Source organism: Sus scrofa, chromosome 4 (genome assembly GCF_054392235.1).
Source record: "Sus scrofa isolate SSC_HxYL_T2T_F1_AM1 chromosome 4, Sscrofa_HxYL_maternal_Yorkshire_Landrace_v2.0, whole genome shotgun sequence".
Taxonomy (NCBI): Eukaryota; Metazoa; Chordata; class Mammalia; order Artiodactyla; family Suidae; genus Sus; species Sus scrofa.
This window is the reverse complement of record NC_139386.1, coordinates 74,279,571-74,304,853: the sequence shown is the minus strand read 5'-3', so window position 1 is coordinate 74,304,853 and position 25,283 is coordinate 74,279,571. Positions and strand designations below refer to the sequence as shown.

The 25,283-nt window shown below is 38.7% G+C and overlaps 1 long non-coding RNA gene across 3 annotated transcripts in view; it reads left to right on the top strand.

Annotated features, from left to right (window-relative positions):
• LOC102162467 (uncharacterized) overlaps positions 1–23,113 on the top strand; it is a 34,459-nt gene extending 11,346 nt beyond the window's left edge. Inside the window, 2 exon segments of one of the 3 annotated variants that reach the window (NR_201384.1) lie at positions 20,714–20,783; positions 21,356–23,113. This is a non-coding gene — a long non-coding RNA (uncharacterized LOC102162467). 3 annotated transcript variants of the gene reach the window in all.
• Positions 23,114–25,283: the final 2,170 nt, after the last annotated feature.

Here is a 25,283-nt window from a genome sequence, read left to right as displayed (position 1 = left end):
CAACAACTAAGGAAAGATTCGACTTCAATTCAGTTTTTAATATTTCAATAGAAGATACTTACGTAGAAAGCTTGTAAGGAATTACTAGATGTTATCTCAAAGAGTGTTATTCACTGGAATATATTGCAATTTTGATCTTGTTGTGTTAAAGAAGGACAGAAGAAAAAATTGGAAATAAAATTAACAAAATATTACTTTATTATTCAACTCTTATCCCATGAATTGAAAGGCAGAATTATGTGTTTCCTTTCCTAGTTGCAGGTCAAACTTTTAAAATAACAGAATTGCTATTGTGTAACATATGTTGGGCAGACTATCCTCCTTTTATCAATTTCTATAAATACAAAACAGCAATATGCAAAAAAGAAACTTGGTTTAGCAAATTGTTCCTTACTGACTTCAGTGTTAGAAGCCATAGTTTGGATATATTTAGACAGACAGGATACTTAATTGGGGCCTTATCAGGAGTTCCCAATAGGTGGTGTTAGTGTGAGAAGTGAGTCCCAAGCTGATGTGCTAAACACTAAGAACCTTGGCCAAGGTCAATTGGAAAGCCATGAAGTTTGGGCTGCTATGAAAACGTCAAGTGGAAAAAGACGTTCTTTTGCCCAGAGCTGTGTAGCATCAATTTTCCAGATCAGAGGAACTTATCCCTTCTCTGGATGTCTTGGCCTGACTTGACTCTCAATTCCCAGAACTAGGTTCCAGTGGTTGTTCATTTTAATTGTTCTGACAAGATCAGATAATCAAATAGAGATTGACAACAAGCCCTTCATGAATACAGTCTTCAATAAATGAGTTTTACAACCTGGGAATACTTAAAGGGATTCTGATTCTGTGAAGGATTATTTTTAATTATTTATAATTATTATTATTATTATTATTATTGCTTTTTAGGGCCGCATGTGTGGCATATGGAAGTTCCCAGGCTAGGGGTTGAATTGGAGCTTCAGCTGCCGGCCTACACCACAGCCATAGCAACACAGGATCGGAGCCTCATCTGTGACCTACACCACAGCTCACGGCAAAGCCAGATCCTTAACCCACTGAGCGAAGCCAGGGATCAAACTGTCATCCTCAGGGATACTAGTCAGGTTCATTACTGCTGAGCCACAATGGGAACGTCCTATTTTTACTTAATTTTTCAGAAAGCACAAATATCTATAAATGCCCAGTAAGCAACAGGAATTTGTGTTAACTGGAGAAGAAGGGTCTTTGGTGAGTGTACAGATACTCATGTGTACAGAGAGAAAAGCTAGTAATGATGAATATTTACATTGGAGAATATGGTTATACTGAAAACATGCGTGTGGAAAAAAAGAAGGTCAACTTGAGCCATGACGTGGACCCATCTTTTTACTATCAGCTAACTGACATGGTAAAACCCCATACTCCTGCTGTGGTTACCACCATAACTTTCTGTAGTAATTAACATTTTCTAAACCCATGAATGTCCTTTCAATATATTTTTTTCTACATTATCTTTCCACTTCTCCCTCCCTGCTTCCTCTCACCTGAAATGAATAGCGGGACCCAGCAAAGTTTTTAGACCCATAACCTTGAACCCATCCTTCAGTCAGGGATGTTGAAGCCAGGCTTAGACCACAGACTTGGATCTATAAAAGGACTTGAATTAATTTTCACTTTAACTTCTCCTTTTTGTCATGGAAAACACCCGAACTCTCAGATTTCCAATGATCAAAACATATGCGTCCGTTCTTTTCATCACTGTTCAAATGCTGACTAGGTACCAGGCCTTGTTCTACGTGTTGAGTATTCAATGGTGAATGAAACAAATGTGATCTCTCATGATGGAATCTATCTTCTTAACCAGAAGCTTTTCCCAGCATTAAGTTTTCTACTCCCATAAACAAGCTACTACTTTCTATAATTGAAGTCCTTTTAAGTCTTTCTATTCCAATAATTAGCATGTTCTTCCTGACAAAAGCAGATGTGTACTTGACTTTTCTAGGATAAATAAGCCCAATACATTTACATTTTTGTTGCCACTGGCAACAACAAATGCCTTCACTCTCCAGTGGTTTCCAACTTGGAAATCAACTGAGCAAAATATTAGTGGTATAAGCTCACCTAATGTTGATGGTAAACTACTAACTTCCATCTCACTTAGGGGTTACTACTCATGCATGACCTTTGTGCTTACTGATTATATTTATTTTCAGTTTGTCACAGATTGTGACTCTCCATGTGATTTTTGCCACATATGTGTGTGTCCAAACTCTGTAATTTCATCCATATCCCTCACTTACACATATTTCTGATAAGCTGTAGCTTTGTTGCTATTCATTTTTTCCTTTTTCTGTTCATTTGCTTGTTTTCTTTCTTTTATTTTAGTGAGCTATCTCTTCAATTATCAAGATTCTTTTCAATGCATATGCTGTGTTCCTGTAGGGAGTATAAATGTAGCTAACCAAATCTAATTTAGTTATTAAACTGGTCATCTTAATTAGGCCAACTTCTGCATGACCTCATTATTTCACATGTTTAAAATAAACATCAGATCATTAAAAAGTCTATTCCAAAAATATCCCATAGATATAATTTTGAAACTCTTCTTTAATCCATATCATCAGCTGTGATGTTTTTAGATTTATGGCTCCAGGAAAAATAGTCATAATTCTCTCTCCAGTTTATTGCTCATGACTGTTGGCTATCACCTTGAGTTAAAAGTCTTTAAAAATGGACAGGTATTTGTTAGATTTTTGGAAACAGTAATAAATTTTATGTGTACCAAAAGGTCAAAGATCTTTTCCTATAAGTTCTGATTACTCAACTCATCAAAGAGTCTGAGGGTAGGAATTTCCGAGATTTGGGATATAAGTGGCATAATATGGTACACAATGTAAATAATAATTTGCTGACGTTGGAATTTGGAGAACAAGGTTTTAGGCTGAACTGTGACTTTAATCAGGTAAGTAATTGGAATTTCTTTCTTTCTCTAGGTTTCCAATTTATAGACGTGAACAGTGACTCTCCATAATACGAAGGAGAAAATATCCTGGGAGCTAGTTTAAAAATTTAGGTTTTTAGGTCCCATCCTCGGAGATTCAGTTTCAGTAGGCAGGTCTGAGACGCATTTAAAGAAGCAGCACAACTGGTTCTGATGTGATTGATCTACATTCTGAGGAATTCTGGATCAGCTCTCCAAGCATCTCTGTAGCTCTACACTTTATGGTTATGAATGAAAATAAATTAATAATTTTAAGATAATGAATCTGATCACTAGGAAAGCAGAGCCAGAAAGAATTGAAATTTGCGGCAAATCTTAGTTATGACAAGGGGAGGAAGTCTGGATTCTACAAGAAGCAACGCCAAGTAGTTATGTTGCGAGCCACACGGGAAGTCCATGGATTCTTCAAGAAGTAAATGCCAAGATGGAATTAAATGTACAATGTCTTTATTAGGGAAAATGCCTGTGTGAGAGAAAACAGTGGGCAGCAGGTTTTACAGCTTGGCAAACTGTCAGACAGCAGGGCTGGTCCAACCTCCAATAAAAAGAGAAGGGAAGGTGGGCTGCGGTGTCCTAGAATAAAATTCCATCTAAGGAAGGTTTGTCAAGGTCACCTGGAAGTCGTTGAACCAGCTGGCCATCAGAAGAGTCTAGGTCTTCCAAAAAGATGCCTGCTCTGGGATCCTTCCTACAGCTAGTCAGAGGCTAGGAGCCTCTGGACACAATGATGGATTTTAGAGCATAGGTGCTGGGTCCCTTGGTTAATCACTGTAGTTGGAGGTGCTGGGTCCCTCCCTCCCTGTAGTTGTAGGACTCTGAGGTGTATTCTCATAACTGCCACAGAGGTGAATCATCATTAATAAAAATGATTGTTAATCAAAAGTCATTTTTAATAAAAGTGAGTCAGTTGCTAGGAAATGTAACCAAATTTATCATCACATTAAAGAAAACCCATAATTGATATGAACAGGATCAGCAATCAAAGATGAGGGTGATTCAAGAGGTATAAAAATAACTACCTTGCTCCCAAAATATACGAGTTAGAAAAGGCTAGGTTACACTGTGATGATGAACCACCCCCAAACCTCATTGGTTTAAAACAACAAAGGTTGGTATCTTACTCCAACTACAAGCCTGGTATAGGTTAGAAGAAGGACTCTGTTCATATTTTTGTCCCAGGAAGTCCAACAATGGAAGCTTTGCTATCTAAAGATGGCAACCTTTCAAACATGTGAACTTCTGCAACAGTATTTCAGGGAAAGAGGTGGCTGGAGATTCAAGTACAGGCAGGTGTTTTGACCCAAAAGTTATAAACATCACTTCCATTCAATTTTATTGGCTAGAACTTGTCACGTGGCCATTCAAAGAATTGGAATTTTCCTTGTATCTGGAAATGGAAGATAGGAGATACTGGCAAATAATGGTGCTTACCAAAATAAGACTTCTTGCAATCCTATCACTTGTACATCGTGGCTGATTACCCCATCTCTAAGAGTCCTTGAATTCAGGAATTTAGTGTGACTGAATCTCAAGCTGTGTTCAGATTTTTTGCATTTTTGCATTTTTGAAGGCAGTTAGGTATGGTGGATAGGGCATACCCACAGAGTCAAGGACCCTCAGTATAAAAAATAGTCTCTTTCTCTGAACTACTGTATGATTTTGGACATTCATCTTACCTTTCTGGGCTCTTATTTTCTCACTTAAAAAATAAAAGGACGGAATTAGGTAACTAAGATAGAATCCAGAATTCAATTCATTCATTGTGATAATAAAAGTAACCTCTTTCTTTCTTTCTTTCTTTTTCTTTTTTCTTTCTCTCTTTTTACAGCCACACCTGAGGCATAGGGAGGTTTCCCATGCCAGGGTTGTTGAATCAGAGCTCCAGCCACAGGAATCCAAGCTGCATCTGCAATCTACACAGCAATGCTGAATCCTTTAACCCATTGAGCGAGGCCAGGGCTTGGACCCACATTCTCATGGACTCTATATCGGGTTCTTAACTCACTAAGCCACAATGGGAACTCCACAGCAACCTTAATAGCAATAGGGATGTGATATAATCTAATCCATGTGCAAAAAACTACCCAAGCAGACTCTTCCTTTTTACTTGACAAGCAGGAAATCAGGAATGCTGCTGACTGGACATTGAAGGTCATCAGTTTCTCTCAAGGTATTCATGGGCCTTTTGTGAACAAAGGGCTTCATGGGGTGCCTTGGGTAATGTGACAAGCACTCGCGCCTTGCAGCCTCCCCTCTAGATGGATAATACGGAGACACATTCTGTACAGCGCCTCACACAGTTCTAGCAGGATCAAGCCCACAACATAACCAACTCACAAGTGCACTCTCAGATGGACTTTTTTTTCCTTCCTGGTTTCAGTCTCCTTATCTGTACCCATCCCTCCCCATTCCCCAGCTTTACTCTCAAAATAAATGACCTTCCTATGAAAGCCCTTGCTTTAGTCAGTGCTCCCTGTCTAATACCATAGCCTATATTAGTACAGGGAGCACTGAGATGACTCTGCCAGATAAAAGCATAGAGAATCAAAGATGGCAGGGACCTAAATGCTTTATGAGCCAGCTCTGATCCAGGGCATGATGACTCCTCTGTCGAATCGTTTCTACTTTTAGAAAGGACTTTTCATAGGAATATCTGGAACTTCTCCAGCTACAGCAAAGCAAGAAGCTAGTTTCATGAGAATGTGGAGATTCAAGTACAGTTAGGAAGCCTCCAGTGAAGGACTCTCAAAAACTCTGAAACACTGGTTACAGTGGAGGAGAATTAAGGAGGTGGGGGGAAGCACTGAAAGGCATCCAAGTTTCTGCAGTTATGTAATGCAATGCCACACTTTTCATGTGTTAATTTGATAGCAAATAATGTGTATCACTGAGAAGAAGAAGAAAACACTTACAAAAATACAGACACCTCTAAACTTCAATGTTAGCAGATAGAGAAATAAGAAATAGCCCGAAAGAACAGCATATACGGACTTCATGGTGCTTCCTGAGCAAGGGGGACACTGTTGAACATGAACCTTATGGCCTTCTCCATCCCCATTCTATCTGACCTATCACCCTGAGACAGACACTAGCTATAGGCTGCCACTGTGCCAATACTTCAGGAGAGAGTATTTGGGCGACATTGACCATACCCAGGTTACACTGAGGAGTAAGAAAAACTAAAGCACATTCAGATGGCACACGAAGGGACATATCACCCACAAAAGGGCTGAGAAAGAGTAGGAAACCCGACACTGACTCCAAGTGCATTAGCCTCCATTTAGATAGATGTGCATGAAACATAATAAATGATTTTTTATCTATCTTGGGAGACAGTCTTTAACAATGCATTTCTTTAAAGCAGTGGGCATATGTCCTTAATAAATGAGACTATAATCAGCAGATTTAGGATTAATTGGATCTTGTTGGAATGGTATGTATCCCTCTTTAGCATTTGACTTACACCTCATTATAAAGCATAGTGTCAATGCTATATAATTTAATGCATAATAAAATATCTAAATAGAGCAAACTTTTACAATTTGCTTCTAGCTTCAGCAGAAGGTTCTATTAGCCTTTGTTACAGAGGACTGGTACATAATAATTTCTTATGGAAATAGCTGTATTTTATTTCAAATTTTCACCAATCACTCAGAGTTCATCAACACAATATGCAGTATCTGAACCCAAAAGAAGCTATGGATTCTTCAGAAGCTTAAGGTGTATTGCTTGTGAGTTGGTCATCCTACTCTAATGTACAACAATGGCAAAAAAGAACCAACAGCCAAATATTATTTTGTTGTTTTTTTTTTTTTCTGAGAGTGGTACTTGCCAGTCTAGAAATAAAGTAGTTAATTCTCTTTTTCTTTCTCCTCGATTATTTTTTATTTAAAAGTATAGTTGATGTCCAATATTATATATATTACAGATATATAATATTGTGATTCACATTGTTTAAAGGTTTATACTCCACTCATGATTATTATAAAATATTGGCCATATTCCCTGTATTGTGCAATACATCCATGTAGCTTATTTTATATATGATAATCTGTGCCTCTTAATCCCCTCCCTCTTTATTATCCTCACCCCCACTGGTAATCAAGAGTTGGTTTTCTGTGTCTGTGAGTCTGCTTTGTTTTTGTTATAGTCACCATTTTGTTGTATTTTTTTAGGTTCCACACACGTGATATCATACAGTATTTGTCTTCCTCTGTCTGACTTATTTCACTTAGCACAATACCTTCTAGTCCATCCATGTTGCTGCAAGTGGCAAAATTTCATTCTTTTTTATCGCTGGGTAGTATTCCATTGAATATATATACCACATCTTTGCTATCCATTCAAATGTTGATGGACATTTAGGTTGTTTCCTTATCTTGGTCATTGAAATAACGCTGCCACAAACATCAGGGTGCATGTATTTTTGGAATTAGTGTTTTTGGTTTTTTTTCAGATATATGCCCAGGAGTGGGATTGCTAGATCAGGTGGTAGTTCTATTTTTACTTGTTGAGAAACCTGTTTTCTACAGGGGATGCATGACTTTACATTTTCACCAGCTGTATAGGAAGGTGCCATTTTCTCCATATCCTCTCCAGCATTTATTATCTGTAGATTTTTGATGATTGCCATTCCAACTGGAGTGAGGTAACATCTCACTGTGTTTCTTATTTGAATTTCCCTAATAATTAGCAATTTTGAACACCTTTTCATGTACCTGTTGGCCATCTGCATTTCCTTTGTGGAAAAATGTCTATGCAGATCTCCTGCCCATCTTTTAATCAGGTGGTGTTTTTTTTTTATGTTGAGTTGTATGAGCTGTTTGTATATGTTAAATATTAACCCCTTATGAGTCATATCATTTGCAAATATTTTCTCCCATTCAGTAGGTCATCTTTTCATTTTGTCAGTGGTTTCCTCTGCTGTGTAAATGCTTTTAATTTGGTCCCATTTATTTATTTTTGCTTTTATTTCTTTTGCTTTAAGAGACTGATCCAAAATATATTGCTGTTATTTATGTCAAGAGTGTTCTGTCTGTTTTCATCTAGCAGTTTTACAGTTTCTGGTCCTACATTTAGGTCCTTAATCCATTTTTAGTTTATTTCTGAATACAGTGTTAGGGAATGTTCTAATTTCAAACTTTCATATAGAGTTGTCTAGTTTTCCTAGCACTTCTTATTAAAGATACTGTCTTTTCTGCTGTATACTCTTGCCTCTTTTGTAGTGGATTAATTGACCATAAGTGTGTGGGTTTATTTCTGGGCTCTTTATTCAGTTCCAGAGATCTATGTGTCTGTTTTTGTGCCAGTACCATACTCTTTTGATTACTGTAGCTTCATAGTATAGTCTGAAGTCAGGAAACATGATTCTTCCAGGTCTGTTTTTCTTTCACAAGATTGTTTTGGCTGTTTTGGGTCTTTTGTGTTTTCCATACAAATTTTAAAATTATTCATTCTAGTTGGGTTAAAAATGCCATAGGTATTTTGATAGGGATTGAATTAAATCTGTAGATTTCCTTGGGTAGCATGCTTAGTTTAACAATATTAATTCTTCCTTTCCAAGAACTTGGTATCTTTTTCCATCCATTTGTGTTGTCTTCAATTTATTTCATCAGTATCTTAATGTTTTCCAAGTACAGGACGTTTACCTCCTTAGGTAGGTTTATTCCTAGGCCTTTTATTCTTTTTGATGTGATGATAAATGGGATTGTTTCCTTAATTTCTCTTTCTGAACGTTTGCTGTTAGTGTACAGAAATGCAACATATTTCTGTATATTAATTTTATATCTTACAACTTTAATGAATTCATTGATGAGCACTCGTAGTTTTCTGGTAGCATCTTTAGGATTTTCTATGTATAGTATCATGTCATCTGCAAACAGTGACAGTTTTAAGTCTTCATTTCCAGTTTGGATTCCTTTTATTCATTTTCTTGTCTGATCATTGTGGCTAGGACATCTAATACCAGGCTGAATAAAAAAGGTGAGAATAGACATCCTTGCCTTTTTCCTGATCTTAGAGGAAATGCTTTCAGCCTTTCATCACTGACTATGATGTTAGCTGTGGGTCTGTCATATATGGCCCTTATTATGTTGAGGTATGTTTCCTTTATGCATTAGAAATGCACACTCTCCCAAGATCGAACCAGAAAGAAATAGAAAATATGAGCAAATTACCAATAATGAAATTGAATCAGTAATTTTAAAACTCTTGGCAAAAAAAAAAAAGTCCAGGAACAGGTGAAGTCTATCAAACATTTAGAGAAGAGTTAACATCTATCCTTCTCAAACTATTCCCCAAAAAACTGCAGAGGAAGGAACACTTCTGAACTCATTCTATGAGGCCAGCATTTCCCTGATATCAAAACCAGACAAAGATATCACACACAAAAAAGAAAAGTTCAAATCAATGTCACTGATGAAAACAGATAGCCAATCCAACAATACAGTAAAAGGATCATACACCATAATCAAGTGGGATTTATCCAAGGGGTACAAGGATTTTTCAATATCTTTCAAAATCAATGTGATACAGCACACTGACAAATAAAATTAGTGTGATATACATTAACAAATTGACAAATAAAAAACACATGATCATCTCAATAGATGCAGGAAAAGTTTTTGATAAAATTCAACTGTCACTTACGGTTTTAAAAAACTCTCCAGAAGGTGGGCATAGAAGGAATAAACTTATTTTATTGGTCCTTAAAATAATCTTTCTTACTATTCATTCTCCTAAATCCATGAAGTTAGACGAATACTGAAGGAGAATGTAATCCCAACCAATAACGTATTTAACTCAATGACACATGGTAATTAATTCAATAGGAAGGAAACTAGCCTCTACATGTCCAGTGAATGTATATTCTTACATGTTCTCCCTTTTTGGTATCATCACTTTTTCATGATGCTAAAAAGCACTAAGGACTGGTGACAACTCACATATGCTTGTAGGACAATTTCTCTTTGAGTTGTCCCAGGGTCTAAACCATGTGGGTATGAGCATATTAACTCTCAGACTCAAAATAATTCATACTAATTATTGCTATATGTTTCAAAGATCAATTAATAATGGCATAATGTAGTTATCAATAAACGATGTCCTCTAACAAGCATAGTTTTAAGCTCTACCAAATAGCAAAATCCATTAACAGTTTTCAACCCTGCTGTTTCGAATACTCAGCCCTCAGCAGTGTATCCATCAGACAGAAGCTAAAGATGCTAGAAATTCTATAGCTGCCAGGGTTGCCTTACATGCTAATTTGAGTACTGTTCACATGAGTCCCTTTTAATCACAATTACATTCAACTCTAATTGTCTAGCACTTAAGAGTTTCCACAGCATTTTCACACTTACGACTTGCCCCACAACTCTGCTGTGAGCAAAGTGTCATTCTCTTGTTGTACAAAGTAGGAAGTAAACATGGTAAGAAGCCTAAGGACAGGGCAGTGGCAGAGTTGGAGATGGAGCTTGTTGTTTTCTGATGCAAAATCCACTACTCTTTTGTCTCCCTGTACAAGCCCAACCTGGAGTTTCTCACTGGCTTGCATTCAGACTGCACCCAAACCTCTACCCTCCAAGGAACACCAAGTGGTATATTCATAACTGTCCCTGTACCTTGGCTTTTGTACTTGTGAGGCAAGATATCAACCTTAGTTTTGATCAAGTGCTGGATGCTATATTTGATATGGAAAGTAATCTCCATAAAAACTTCTCAAAAATATAATTGAGTTCCCTTGGAGAACAATTATACTTTAGAAACTTCTCTGAATATTTCTCCCAAAGGAATATTAATGAGTAGCATAAGAATTCCTTTCACCCATAGACAAAGATTTTCTTTGCTCTTTTAAGGGTCACTGTTAGGTTATAGGAAATTGAGATGGAGTAAAAGAGAGACTCAGAAACATTCAAGGAGTAAGTACATACACTCTCCATCCTAAATCCATCAGACAGTAGCAAAAATAAACATCCCAAGCACTGTCTTTCAACAGTCATATTCTTTTTTTTTTTTTTTAATTTTGTTGTTGTTGTCTTTTTTTTTGCTATTTCTTGGGCCGCTCCCGCGGCATATGGAGGTTCCCAGGCTAGGGGTCTAATCGGAGCTGTAGTCTCCAGCCTACGCCAGAGCCACAGCAACGCAGGATCCGAGCCGCGTCTGCAACCTACACCACAGCTCACGGCAACGCCGGATCGTCAACCCACTGAGCAAGCGCAGGGACCGAACCCGCAACCTCATGGTTCCTAGTCGGATTCGTTAACCACTGCGCCACGACGGGAACTCCCTCAACAGTCATATTCTTTAGTTAACACTGATAATACAGCACTCAGTCTTAGAGGAAGCTGTGAGCTTAACTTACGACTCGCAACTTGTAAGCCTTTGCTTCAGTGCCACTTCTTCTGTAAAGAGCAAATAAGAAATTACCCTTACTGGGTTCTGTATTATAAAGTCACATTTAGAAAATAATAATGAGCTTGCTACATTGACTTGGTACATTTTTAAATGCAGACTATAGCACAGACCCATCCTTCCCAAGTGATTCCAAACTAGCCTTGCCAAAGCATCTCCACCGACTTTGGAATTGGGTTTTCCTCTGTCTGACTGGAGTGCTTTCCTTCTCTCTGCTCTGTCCATCTATATGCCATCATCAATACCCTGATCAAATTTCATTTCCTCAGTGCTGCACTTCCCAGACTACGTAGTTAACTTTATTTTCAGAAATACAGATTTTAGATCTAGTAAAATGGATTCTGGCACTCATGCATATGGTAACTATGTGTACCTACAGCAGTACCAAGTACACTTCTTTACACATTGTGGGCTTTAGCTGAATTCTTTCCAAGACTGACAATGAATTGATGGGTACAATTAATTCTCAGTCTCTCTTCAACTTGCAGTTAAATCTGAAGTGAGAATAAATATGTTACTACTACCACTATTATTTTAAAACCGATACTTGAGATCCAAGAGTATCATTAAATGTTCCTGCCAACAACTGGGAAGCAACAGTACAAAACACCTGAGAATGAGTATATCTTCTCCCATCTCCAAAATATCCATTTACTCTCCAAAGAGAGCTCACGAAGTACTTGCTAAGGAGGTTCTCACATTACACGCGCGCGCGCGCGCACACACACAGAATGAAAGGAGATCACATGTCTAAAGCATCTAGCACAGCCCTCGGGGTATGACAAACCTTAAACAAACACTGACTTCTTGCTCCACTCTCCCTCCTTCCTCTTTTTCCCTCCTATTCCTTCCTTTCATATTCCACAGCTTAGATTATTCTTCTGCTCTTTTCCCTTACCTCATATCCTGCTCCAGTAGGGTAACGGTGTGCCCAAGAAGGAGACAGCACAGGGAGGATTATGTAAAGGTTGCCTAGGAGCTCTGCCACTGTCTGTTTCATTCACATGCTGGCGTGGCCTGGGTTTGATAAAAGCACAGAGAATGTTTTACAAAAAGCCCACTGCTGGCAACTGCCACAAGGTGGAGGCGCTCAAGACTTCCACATGAAAAGGGAATAGAGGCTCTATATTTATCTCCTTCATCCCCCCAATAATGGCATTCAAAACCAAAGAAGCCAGTGTGAAGATATTAAGTTTTGAGTACAGGTAGACACAAAGCTTCAACAATGATATTGAAGTGGAAAGAGAGAAAATGTCATTCCCAGAGGCAGAATGAGATTTAAAAAAAAAAAAAAAAAAAAAAAAGGCTCAAAAAGTGGAGCAGAGATTAAGCACCTGTGATGAACAGTAGACAAATGTTCTGACATCCTACAAAAGGAACAAAATTAGAAGTTTAATGTGGTTAGAGATCTGATTCAAATATGCAGCTGAAGTCAAAATCTTTAATAGCAACAGAAAACCATAGAGTCCCAAAGTGACTGAATCCATCATTTTGTAGGAGATATTTGTTTCCAGACCTATTCAGATGAAATTACAAAATACAGAGTTAAGTCCTTACATTGGACATTTACTCCATGCACTATTACTGAGTGACCCTAGAGTAGCAAATATTTATTAAGTAGTAACTGAGTGACAGTATATTCTTTTAGTGCTTTACATATATTCATTTCTTTATTCATAGCAGTAACTCTAGAAGGTATATACCATTTTTTCCTCTATTTTATTAATTAGGAAACTGAGGCTTGGAGAGTTTCCTTTACTTGTCTAAGGTCATGTATCTAGGAAACGGTGAAGCTGGGATTTAAACTCAGTCATCTAGTAAGTCATAAAATATTAGACTTGAAGGACAAACTTGGTTTTTATTTTTTTCTTGACTTTTGCTTCATCACTGATTTAAGCATGGGCTAAAATCATTTTATGAATAAATCAGCGGGTTTTTTTTTTCTTTGTTTTTTGGGGGTTTTTTTGGCCTTTACTTTTACGGCTGCATATGTGGCGTATGGAAGCATGTGGAAGTTCCCAAGCTAGGGGTCAAATTGGAGCTATAACTGCCAGCCTGCACCATAGCCACAGCAATGGTGGGATCTGAACCACATCTGTGACCTACACCTCAGCTCAAGGCAACTCCAGAGCCTTAACCCACTGAGTGAGACCAAGGATTGAACCCGCATCCTCATGAATACCAGTCAAGTTCATTACCACTGAGCCACTGATGGGAGCTCATAAGTCAGTGTTTTGATTATCCATGTCCTTCTCTATCTGGAATTTTTAGAAAAAGGTGGAGGGGGGGAGTTCCCATTGTGGCTCAGTGATAACAATCCTGACTAGTATCCATGTGGACGTAGACTGGATTTCTGGCCTCGCTCAGTGGGTTAAAGGATCTGGCATTGCTTTGAGGTATGGTGTAGGTTGAAGACACATCTTGAATCTGGCATTGCTGTAGCTGGGGTGTAGGTTGGCGGCTACATTTCTGATTCAGTCTCTAGCCTAGGAACTTCCATATGCCGTGGGTGCAGACCAAAAAAAAAAAAAAAAAAAGCAAAACAAAACACCATCTCCTTTGTAAAGATTTGTGATCATAATTATTTGTATCTCTCTCTCCCCTATGTTGGGAATACCACCCGTAGCTTATACAGATCTGATTCCAAAATACTTGTTGAATAAGTTTATGATCAGAATGACTAGGTGATATTTTCGTACCCCGTTTAAAATAAAAACTGTAGGAGTTCTTGCTCTGGTGCAGTGGGTTAGTGATCCGGCTTGTCTCTGTGCATTCTTGATTTCTGGTTCAATTCCTGGCCTGGAGCTGTGGGTTAAGGATCCAGCATTGCAGCAGCTGTGGCTCAGATTGCAGCTGTGGCTCAGATTTGATCCCTGGCCCAGGAACTTCCATATGCCACATGTGTGGCTGAAAAGGGAAATAATTAATTAATTAATTAATTAAACTACTCATATTTGAAGTTGTCAAAGTTGCGACAATTCTCAAAAACCTTATTTCTATGTAGTCTCTCGGTCTCTCAAACTCAAGATTTGATTTACTGTGCTAATCTATGTCTACATCCTTCTACCTCTCACTGGGAATGGGCTGATGATGTGTCCAGTGTAGGTAGAGCAGAAGCAAGGACAGCAAACGAACTATCCCTGATACACGCTGCCTGTGATCAGACATTGTTTAAAGTGCTCTAAAGTGACCTCAAGACCCTCCTTCCATGCCTCCCAAGGCTTGAGGACCAGGGATTATGGATGGAGAGAACATTTTAAAGATGATAGAAATGCTATCTTATACTTTTTTGGTTCCTCTGGGATCAATCTTCAGCTGTGTCAAAGAAATATTGATAACCCACGGTTAGAGAAGTGTGTGGTGAGTTACAAATGTGCCAGAATTATTACTTGAAGACCCTCACATGATGCAGACGGCATTTTTGAGAATCTTATGTGCCCAATGAGTTACCACTGCTAAGGCACTGAGTTGATGAAATTTACAGTCTTACAGCAAAAACGTTGCCAAGGATGTTGAGAAAAGAGAACTTTTAATTCACAATCTAGGGAATATAAATTGCTACAACCACCGAAAAGAACTCTGTCAGTTTCTAATAATAGTGAGGTGCAAACACCTGTGCCCAGTTTTAGACATATACCCTATTCTCTTCCATGTGCACAAAGAAACATGTACAAGAATTTCCATTTGGCATTGTTTGTGCTAGAAAAAAAGTTGGAAATTATCTGAAGCAGAAGCATGGATAAGCAAATTGTGGAATATTCATAATACTGAAAATAAACTATAACTGCAATATTAACACTCACGAATCTCAAAAACATAATATTGTGTGAAAAGCAAGTTACAGAAGAGTGCATACAGTATTTATACGAATGTGAACCTTGTGAAACCTTATTATATTATTTATGAACCCATCTATATGTGGTAAAGTATAAATAAATCCATGGGAATGACAGGAAGCAATCCTGGAGTGTGATCATCTTTCGCAAGTAAAGAGAAGGAGGTGTAATCCAGAAAAGGCACAAACACATTTTACTGATGAGGTTTTTTATTTAAGCCAGGTGGCATTGGTGCATTGGTGCATTGGTGTTTATTGTATTAACTCTTTGTTATCTTTTTGGATACCCTAAATAAACATTCCTAAGGGTCATTACTAATAGAGTCCTAAAAATACTAACCAAAGATGCTAAGGTTTTTAAATGAACACAAAGAACATAGCTTCTTATAGAGGGGAAAATCTCAATAAAGGACTATGGGATGAATACTACAACAAGCAATATATTCAAGCAGAAGTTGAACTTGATATTTGGGTCCAGAAAATGCCCTTGATGATACTCTGAGAAAATTGTTGAGACAGCTGCTTTTTGACTCTAGAGGTGCTGATAAAATGGCAACTTAAAATCTGAGAGGAAGTCACAAAAAGAAGCATGAAACCAAATTGTCTAGAGACGCATAAAAGCACTCCTCCCTCACTTGAAAATTAACTGTAGTTAATTTTAGTCTGCTCAATGTCAGTATGTATCCTGGCAAGGAAATTAGCTCATGGTTTTCTTTTGCTCTTTTGTTTTTATTCTCTTTTCAAAATAACATTTTCGGTCCCAGTCTAACTGGAGAAGTATTTTTCTAATACGGGTGTAAAGAGAATGCCTAGGCTCTTAGTGCTTCTAAATGCATGTGGGTCTAAGAGCCCACACTCCTCTAGAAATCTAGGAAGTATATTAGATTTTTAAGCATTCATTTAAACACTTGTCATCTTCCTGATGAGTAGCAATTATAGAAATTCTATGAACGACTTGAAATGAGCTTTCAACTAACTGTATTGTTTAATATATTCTTAACAATGTCTTTTTAGTCAAGGAGTCCACAATGAACACCTACATTAGAGAAGATTAATCCCATGTTACACTGTCCTTGGCTCTCCTTCGCCCAGATTAGGAAATACAGAGAGCATACTATTGCATACTTTCTCTCAGGAAGGCCTTCTTTTGGTAGTGCGGTAAAGAATTTTAATCAAAATAGAAATTTGTGAAATATTTATAGCCCTTTAGCATTGGAATAGTCTTGAAATTCTCTGAGGAATATTTGCTAAATTTAACAAGGATGGGACTTGAATGAGTCCAACCACCAGACCAATAAATCCTGATTTTTTTTTTTTCAACAGAGATGTGGAACTCCATTTTCTCACAATTCTCCAGGCTACCTTAGCCCTTCAATATTCAACCTAATCATTTAATAATGTCTCCTGTGTCACTCCTATTTCACATGTCATCGGTTTAATCAAGGTTCTCCCACAGCCTCTGCAGTGTCTTTTCTCTCAGTTGCCTCTGCCTAGGGGAGAATGCTTAAAACAGTTCTAGGTCTTACCAGTCAATAAAGACTTTCTGGGGAAAAAAAAAATGTCACTGGAAATTACAGAGGTTTCATCTTCTGAAACAAAGGGCATTGATCAATTAAAATGAAATTACTATGTTGTTCGTTTACACCTGAAAGTAGGAAAGGCACTCTTGAATATTTATCATTTGAAATCAAGTTTTACGTCCTTAGCAACTTTGAAATGTTGCACATCAATGTATTTGGGGATAAAATGTCTAAAACTGGATTTGTAGACATAGTGTTCGTCAAGGCTTTAACATCTGTGGAAGCCCACCGGGTATTTGGAAAGATGAGAGCCAGAGTTGAACATTTTAATCTCTGCAAAAGCACGATTCATTTGCTATGGAATGTTGTTAATTGTGAAATGTATTTGTACACATGTAAAAGTATATATGTAACAAATAATATAAAAATAGGCCACAATGTATCCACTATCTAGGTTAAGTCCTAGAACACCACCCTGACCTAGAAGTTTCCACATGTTCCTCCTTGATACCACTCTCCTCTCTCCTCATCCTTTGATACAGCCACTGTCCTGATTTTTGTGTTACTCAGTCCTCTGCTTTTCTTTAAACATCTACCACTTACACACATACCCTGAAGTGGTAACTGTTTATTTGTGAAAAGAGAGTAGCAAGCTCAAATCTAGCTGTGTAAAGAAAAGGCAAAATTGCCACCATCAGGAAGAAGCTTCTAGAAACAGATAAACTGTCCTGAGTCTGTGAATCAGGTTTCAATTTTTGACAACTTACAAGAACACTTTCTGAGGAAGTCAGTGGGCAAAGTCACAAGTGTCTGGGAAACATGGGGTTTGTCATCGTGGGGACAACTGGCAGCCAAAGAAAACAAGCTGCTCTGTATTTTATGTTTCTAAGCTCATCAGAACCCATTTCTTAGGAGACGTTCAAAGCACTTTGGGGAAAGGGGGGACAGTGATGTGAACATCCACAAGTAGGGCAGTAAGGCAAGCAGGGAAGGGCAGAGACTTCATCAGCACGTGGTCAGAGGAGGCCCAGTATAAGCAAGCGTCTTGGCCAGGCTCCTGGACATCCTGTCCCCAGGTTAGAAGTGTGTACCTTGTGATGGTGCTGGCTTACACTGCTCTCATATGTACCCTGTCTGACCCTCCATATCTGGCACACACCTGGAATCCTGGAATAGCTCTTCTCCATGCTCCTGGTGATAATTTTTCCAGTATTCCTATGCTAATATCCTTTTTTCCCCACACCCCTTGTATTCTTTTCTCTTGGTTTCTCTCTTACTTAGTGGGGCACATCCTGTCTTTCTTGGGAGAGAATTGATGGGCATTTTTAATCAGATCTTGATTCTTTGAAAATTCATATAGTTTAAGCTCATACTGATTGATTGTTGTGCTTGGTATAGACTCTAGATTAAAACTAAGGTTCCCAAACAGTTCCGTAGGTGTTGCTCGGTGTTGACCTTGCTTCTGATATGGTTGAGGAATTCAAAGTCATTTTTATGCCAGACTCTTTGTTTTTGATGAGGTTTCTTTTTTCTCTAAAAACTCATGGAAGCTTCTCTCTTTCCTCTAGCATTCTCAAATTTCACAATGATTTCAGTCGTTGGTGTGAGTCAATTTTTATTCAAACTTATCCAAATTTTAACATTTGGGAACTTGGGAGACTTTTCCAAACTTATCTTTCAGGCCTAGGATGACCTCATGAATTACTGCTTATTTTCTCCTCACTATTTTCTATATGTTCCTTTTCTGAGATTCCTAGTATTTGCGTTTTGGAATTCCTGGAAGGTCCTTTAATCGTCTTACTTTTTCCTCTCCTATTTTCTATTTCATCATTTCTTGCTCTATTTTCTGGTCAATTTCAACTTTCTTTTTCATTTTGACATTTTAATTTCAGAGAGCTTATTCCTGCCCCCCGAATGCCCCTCCTCCACCTTCACACAGAATTTTGTTCTTGTTTCATGGATGCAATAACCCTTTCTTATTTTTTTTAGGATATCAGTTATTACTAACAGAGATTTTTAAATATCAACTTGACTAAAGTATCATTTACATACAATAAATACATCCACTTTAAGTGTACTCTCTATGTACACACCACCATAATCATAATATAGAATATTTCCATCAATCCTCCAAATGCTCCCTTGTGCTTTATTCCAGGAAGTTTCTGCCCCTAGCCCTGGTCTTTGGCATCCACTGATCTGCTTTCTGATAATATAGATTCAGTTTATATTTCTATAGTTAAAAACAGAGTTTTACTTTTTGCCTGAAAATAATTGGTTTCTTCCAAATTGCTCTTATTTTGTTTTTCTTCAGGGGGGTATATTTTGTTCATTGCCTTTCAGGGAGAAGCTTTTCAGAAATGTCTGGTGGTGGTCTGCTCTATATCACAAGTGGGGGTTAGAAAGATAACTGGAATGTCTGAGCACACAGGGCTTGTTGACTTGGAGGTTAAGTACAATGCAATCAGTGTGGGATGCTTTGAGGAAATCTCCTGATTTTAGAACTTTAGGTCTTTTTCTTGGGCTGGTAGCCAGAGAAGAGTTTTTCAATCTCCCACAAGATAAAAGGCTGCTGGTGTCCTGGAAACTGAGTGGAGCAAAAGGATTGGGTCTGGGGGTCCTTGGCATTTGTATTCAATACACAGAGTCAGTTTCTTTCCTGTGGGTGAGACATGCAGCCCTAACGTCTCAAGTACAGAGCCCTCCCCAACTCCTCCTGTGCTGTCTCCATAGAATCAACTTGCAAACATGCTGAGACAGGACAAGCATTGAGGGGGTATGGGATTCTAGGAATCTACTGCTCTTTCATATTTAAGCCTCTCCTTTCGTCATATCTAGATACCTGGAACCAACTAGGTTCAGAGGCTTTTGAGAATTTTAACTTGAGTACAAATTAGGCTGGTCCTCAGTTTTCTGTACTGTTAGCTTAAGATTCAGCTTTCTGGGCTCTGCTGAGTCAGTCACCATCTGTCTTCCTATTTTCTAGCTCCCATTAGTTTGCTATTATTGCTCTCTCTCCTCTTTTTCTCATTCTTGTGGGTTTACGTCATTTAAGAAAATCCCTTAACTTTATTACTAAAGATGTCTAGAGAGGGTAAAATTAGGGGTATGTGTTAAATCTATTATCTTAATCCAAAAACTTCCCACTCTAAGATGCGTCATACTCTATTACATACACAAAAAGAACCGGTGTACAGATTAATCAAATATAAAACCTCTTACAGAATAAAGGATTTGCCTTCTTTCAATTGTTAAAGTAATTTAGCCAGTAGAAAATGTTCATGCAATTGTACATTACCCCATGTTCCTTTCCTAATATAGAGTCATGCATTTGTTCAATGAATTTCCTGTTCAATTTCAATGTCAGAGAAACAATGAATAATGTTTCCAGTTTATACCTCAAAGTATTGCATGGGACACTAAAAAAAAATTAGAGCTTGTTTATCTGAAATTGAACTGGGCATCCTGTATTTTTATTTGTTAAATCTGGTAACGGAGATCATAGCCTCTATCTAGAATCAGAATCTCTAATAAAGTTGAGCTCAAAGAAATAAACATTTTAAAAGGACTTGGGCCTTCAGGCAGCCAACACAGCGATCATGGAGCACCAGGTCAGGAGAAAAAGAGATAACAGTACATTCCATAGGGCACATGGGGAGAGCTTTATGCTGTTCATGGGGGGCAGAGAAGACCCCCTCAGGTCACTTTAACCAGATGGAAGGGATTTAAAGGAATGGAAGTTTTGGGAAGGGCAGAAGGTGACTGTGTCCTCCATTAACAATAGCTTCATTGTCCTCCTGGGCCAGTGAGATCTGGAGATCTGAGGTTAAATTTTAGTGTAACAAGCTCAGAAACATGTTTCTATCAGTGCATCCTACATTTAGATAAGGCAGCAGAAGAGAAGTCAAAAGGGCATTAGATTAGAGTTAAATTATCATATTTTAAACAATACCTTTTTTTTTTTTTTTTTTTTGGCAGGACTGGACTGTTTCTAAGCATCTTTATTGTTTCCCTAGCTTCATACCCTAACATCTGTCAGTATCTATAGGTAAGAATTTCACATGGATTTTTCAGAACAGCCTTTTTATGTGTTTATTAAATTTCTTTATTGTTTCTCTTTAGGCGCATGTATGATCAGAGCTTACTGCCTCTTGAGTACTTCTCATGCCCTTCATTCCATTCCATTCAATAACACACACCTTTGGGAAGAGAGAGAGTTCCCTAAAATCAGAGAGCTACAGGAATCCCCGAATTGCCTGACCATTTCCTTCCACCAGGCAGGCTCCCGGTCCCATCATCCTAGAGAGCAGGTTGTCTGCCTTGCATTTAAAGCCTTCCAGCGAAGGAAATCCTAGAACATCCCTCTGTGGGAATCAGAAAGACGTTCCTTTTCATTTCCTTCTTTCTGTTATTTTCAGGCTCTTGTTGACCTAGGATTGAAACTCTGATTTCAGTTTATTTAAAAACAATGATTCTTTTCAAAGGGAAGCAATTACTGAGCTAAAACATGGCTTCTTCTTCCATGCTCGAGTGGCCTAGGTACCCAGCTTTCCAAGCTCTGATTTGCAGTCCTTGCCTGGCAGGCAGAGATGTCTAATGGCTTGTTTCCTTCCTCCCCAGGTTCTGTATAACTGCCTCTTCTTGGACATCTTAGGAGGAGGACTGTCTGGATCAGTGATGAAGATAGGAAAATACATGTATAATAATTCTATATTGCCTAAATATTTTCACTAGTCATTTCTAAGTTAAAATTTTCTGTATACAAAATTAAATATATATAGATGTATGCATTCAAAAAATACATATTTATAATGTCTCAGTAAACTTTTAGTCCCCTTCCTGAAGCTGTAAGTTAGAGGCATCTTTTACAAAGAAGAATGTGACTGGCTGGACCTCAACAACCTCTGTGTTGCAGACTCTACTTCCTTTTCCTTGAAAAGCTCCAGAAAAACCCTCTGTCCTGGAGAGACCAGTCCTGATTCTCCCTTAACTGAGAACAGCTTTACTGGCAGAGGTGTCTCATCACATGGTCTCTCTCTGTATTCCCTAATTTGAGTGGAATGTTGAGTGCATGAACAGTACCCCTGTACTTATAGGAACCAGAGGAAAATAAGAATGATAGTAAGATGAAATTAACCACCATCCACTTTATTCAATCCATTCAGCAGCACATAAGCACCAGGATTATAGCAATTGGCATATTAGAGAGTATTCTGAAAAGTTGTCAGGAGGTACTGTGTAACAGAGCTTTCTTTTCTGCTCTTCTCATCATATTGATTATGTTTCACGTCATAAAACAAATCCCCAAACTCTGCCCAGAGGCTGCCTGCTATGCTAATGGAGAGGATGCCAGGCAAAGATGCTGAGGGTGCAGATGTCTCTCTGCTGGGCTTTGCACATGACACTGGATGGCCCTTAAATGAGGTTAGTTAATTGGCAAAGGGCAGAGAAGAGGCCATCATTTCTTGAGTACTTGCCTCTATGCTGGGAGCTGTACCAGGGGCTAAAAGTTTGCTGTGGCTGGAGAGACTGAGGACTTGGCATTCTGCATTGGAGGAAGAAACACAGAAATAGAAAAAAGAGAGCTCACCTGAGAAAGACGAGGAAGAGAAGCTACCAACAACACTACCAACAACAATCTAACAAAGTTCAAAAATGGCATTCCTTCTGCCAAGTCTCGTTCTTCCTGGAGCTTAACCAACCCTTGCCTGCTTGGCTTGCCTTGGATTCCATACTTCCAAAACCCCTCGGTAAAGCCACCCCATCAGTCACTTCTACTTAAAATGCCTCATCCTTGTGGTTCATAAGAGTGCCCCCATGGCTATGTTCTAGATTATTCTATAGCAATCTTGATAACTCTATTGTGATAGCAATCAAATTTAATTTTAAATCCTGTCATCCTAGATTTTGGAAATTTTTGGTGCCACCTTCTGAGAGGCCATCTAGAAGTTAGGGTTCAGATAAGTGCTTAATGCCTTGGTTTTTTTTAATGTGTTCCTTTTATTTTTTTATTTTTAAAACGTGTTCCTTTTAAACAAGTGGCAAAATAGCTTTTGCATATTCTCTTAAGATAAGAAAGATGTCTTAGTTTCCTAGTTTTTATGGGGAGGTGATTTTACAAATAAAACATGCTATGTCTTTGTATCTATTAAGAAAAAAAAAGTTTCCCCTTTCCTTGACTTAATCTTGGCTTCTCAAGAGTGACTCTACTGACCCTTGGACTGGATATTGCTTCGTTGCCATTGGGAAGAGAGGCTCCATCCGATGCCTTGTAGGACACTCAGCAGAATCCCATACCTCGTATATTGTAGTTGTTTGATAAATGTTAAATTGAGTGAATTCTAATAAATGAAATAATGCTATGAAGCATTTGTCACATACTAAGTGTATAATAAATATTAGGTATGGTGATGGGTACCTGAAGTTCGCAGGCATGCAAAATTATCAACTGTCAACTTATGCACACTTATATGCGTCAAATAAAAGCAATGTAGAGTGCAGTTCTGGTATTAACCAGATTACTGGTGGCACTTTTAGCTAAGAGAGCCTTGCCTAGTTTTCCTGTTTTGGTATCTGTTAAGATGTATGTTCTCCAATACACTACTACTGGCCATATCAAATAACACATATTTAAATTTAAATCAATTCAAACAGAAATTCGAAGTTTCAATTCCTTTTTTTTTTTTTTTTTTTTGGTCTTTTGTCTTTTTAGGGCCACACCCATGGCACATGGAGGTCCCCAGGCTGGGGTCTAATCGGAACTGTTGCTGCCAGCCTACATCAGAGCCATAGCAATGCCAGATCTGAGCCACGTCTTCGATCTACACCACAGCTCACAGCAATGCTGAATCCTTAACCCATTGAGTGAGGCCAGAGATGGAACCTGCAACCTCATGGTTCCTAGTCGGATTCGTTTCCACTGCGCCACGATGGGAATTCCTAAATTTCATTTCTCAGTCACACCAGCCACTTTAAAATGATTCCACAGCCACATGTGGCCAGTGACAATTGTGTCGGACAGTGCAAAGAGAAAATATTTCCAACTTCCCAGAAAGTTCTACTGGATGATGCGTAGTCTAAGATCCTTATATTCAAGCTTCCTTAGTTCTGAATCAATCACTTTTACACAACATCTTGATCATTTTCTCACTCTAGTTCACAATAGACTGATCAATTCCTGGTAGCCAATAGATAACACATTGCATAGAGTTCTGAGCTGATCAACAATATTCTCAAAACCTAATCTTTACTGAAGGTTCCTCCTTAACTGTAAAGAACCTCTCAAATGGAAATTTATTGCTGTGGTCATTTCTGTTCTGTTTAATATCAGGCACACCTACACCACATAGGAAATGCTGCAGTGCTGCTATAGCAATGGAAGAGCCTTATAATGCATTTGTGAACTTTTAGACAAAACACATGTATGAATGTCTGTCACCAGAGTGGCAAGGTTTATATAAATCTCTCAGGTTTTGGATGGGAAATTCAGACGTTCTGAGCTGAACATCACCTCAAAACTCTCTACACTGTTCAAAATTCCTTTCCCTTGCATGATTTCCTGTCTCCTACTATCTCCAAGACATCTCCCAAGTCTGTTCTCTTCTCTTCATCGCTAGTTCCCCATCTCACATTAGCATCCTCCGTCCTGATCTGTTACTGGAGCGCCCCCCTGAGCTGGTCTCTGCCCATCCCATCCCCTTGTAATCCACTCTTCAGACAGAGGGAACTTTTAAAATACATATATATCTGATCATGGACCTCCAGATCTTTCCTTCTCGTGCTTATCACTCTTCAGCCCTTTAACCCAGCTCTGAACCTGCCAGCTGCCTCCTCGCCCGTCAGCCTCATCTGGGACCATCTCCCTCCCTCACGTGTCACGGCCGCCTTTTCCTTCACTCCTGCCATGGCCTCTTTGCAGCCCCATTCTCTCTGCCGATGATGGTCTCTCCCCTTCTCCTTTGTGCCAGTTAATACCAGTTCACTTGTCAGTGACTAGTGAATTCAAAAGTCACTTTCTGGAGTTCCCATTGTGGCTCAGCAGTAATGAATTTAACTAGTGTCCATGAGGATGCAAGTTTGGTCCCTGACCTCACTCAGTGGGTTAAGGATCCAGCGTTGCCATGAGCTGTGGTGTAGGTCACAGGCATGGCTCTCCTGCATTGCTCTGGCTGTGGTGTAGGCCAGGAGCTGCAGCTCCAATTCAACCCCTAACCTGGGAACTTCTATATGCCACAGGTGCAGCCCTAAAAAGAAAAAAAAATCACTTTCTCAAGGAAGCCTTTCCTCATTCGCAGCCTGAATCCAATCCTCCTCTTAGAGGCTTTCAGAGGCAACATGCCTTTCTTTCATAGCCGTGACCACATTGTGGCTTTGTATTTATTTGGGAGGTTACTGATGGATGCCTACCTCTCTCACTACATCATAAAATGATAGGGAAATGCTTCACCTGTTTGGGATGACCACCTGATCCCTAGTGGTGGGAAGAGAGCAGGATCTCAAATATTTGCTGAATGTGTGAGTGAGTGAGTGAATGAATGAATGAATGAAC